The sequence below is a fragment of the Lactuca serriola genome, chromosome 3 (genome assembly GCF_051521515.1).
Source record: "Lactuca serriola cultivar US96UC23 chromosome 3, Lser_US96UC23_V15, whole genome shotgun sequence".
Taxonomy (NCBI): Eukaryota; Viridiplantae; Streptophyta; class Magnoliopsida; order Asterales; family Asteraceae; genus Lactuca; species Lactuca serriola.
In genome coordinates, this window is record NC_136410.1 from 168,876,013 (window position 1) to 168,877,429 (window position 1,417).

Sequence of the window (1,417 nt, forward strand, 5' to 3'; positions counted from 1 at the left end):
AAGGTATTTCTAATACTTCTTTGAATATCATTACTTATTTGGATTATGTTATTACATCTTCGACAACTATTTCTACAACTACTATTATTTTGTCTTCGGAAAGATATGATTTTTTTAAATAGTTGTTTTTCTTTTTCGTAGTTGTGAATTAATTATAGACGGGGGCAGCTCAACCAATTTGGGGGCTCTAAGCGAATCAAGATTTTGGGACCCTTTGGCCTTTATTCTATACAGTGACTCAGTGACACTAGAGTTCTTGAAAGATTTGAGAATAGAAGATAATGGAAAACTCAAAACTGAAAACTCAATTTCATTCCAAGTTCCAACTCTGAGTCTCTGAAAATGAAAAAATTAAATCCAGTCCAAATCATTAGTATATACATTATAGGGTATGAATAAATGTAGGGAATAAAAGCAACAGAAAGATAAAGAACCAACATCATCCACAGATAGCATAATCAGCCAACCATACACGAACATAAACAAGAAACCAAAGCAATCGGGTAGCAATACATGAAATGAAGATCCAATGACAGTAATGAATGGCTTGTTGTTTTTGAATTTCACATCTTCAACTTCGTATGGGTATCGTGCCCGGTACATAAAAAATATGTATTCATCGTTTGCTTTCAAAATTATACCATAAATCAACAACCACTGAAAGATAAAACTAAGCAATACAATATTATAAACCAAAACAACATACATGTCTCGTTAATTTTTAGTAAAATTATAAATAAAAAATAATATTACACAGGAATATAAGTAAATAGTATCATGAAAAAAAACATCTTCTCATTATATGTTGTGCTATTATTTAACTCTAATCTCATTGATATTACAAAAGAAGAAGCTGATAGACAACATATTCCTCTCAATTTTTTCAGACCCCTAGCCCATTATATATTTCAGTACAAAGATTATATAGTTTAAACTCATCAAACCAACTTATATAATTAACTTAAAAAACAATCAAGTTAAACCACATTGAAATCCAACAATATCATCTGAAATACATCTTCGACCAAGTGGTTCTCCCTGTAAAAACAAGGTCTTGGATCCATCGTATCTCATAAATTTTGATTACTTCATCATTGGTATATTGAAAGTCTATGTAATCAACAAAAAAATCTTACAAATCTTACCAAAGTTAGCTTAATTTGAAACGCAAAAATTTGGAAGTTTAATCACCAGAAACTCAAAAGTAAATTATAGCTCTATCTATCATGAATTTTTTGAAGCAAAACTGGCTTAAAGTTGTATATTAACATCAATGCAAAATTTTATTAAAACCCCTAACTTTGACCAAATTACCAAACCAACAGACTCAAGATTGGAGAACAGTAGAAGCCCAGAAAGAAGAAGAAAACTAAACATATAGTTGCAATTTTGCAGAAATCAAATCGTCACTCTAGAA

The 1,417-nt window shown here is 30.0% G+C and overlaps 2 non-coding genes across 2 annotated transcripts; both read right to left on the reverse strand.

Moving 5' to 3' along the window:
* Positions 1 to 800: 800 nt before the first annotated feature.
* LOC145096513 (small nucleolar RNA snoR97) lies at positions 801 to 908 on the reverse strand. The gene has a single exon (XR_013703916.1). It is a non-coding gene; the product is annotated as a small nucleolar RNA snoR97 (small nucleolar RNA).
* A 73-nt stretch (positions 909 to 981) lies between these two features.
* Positions 982 to 1,099, reverse strand: LOC145096498 (small nucleolar RNA Z278). The gene has a single exon (XR_013703903.1). It is a non-coding gene; the product is annotated as a small nucleolar RNA Z278 (small nucleolar RNA).
* Positions 1,100 to 1,417: the final 318 nt, after the last annotated feature.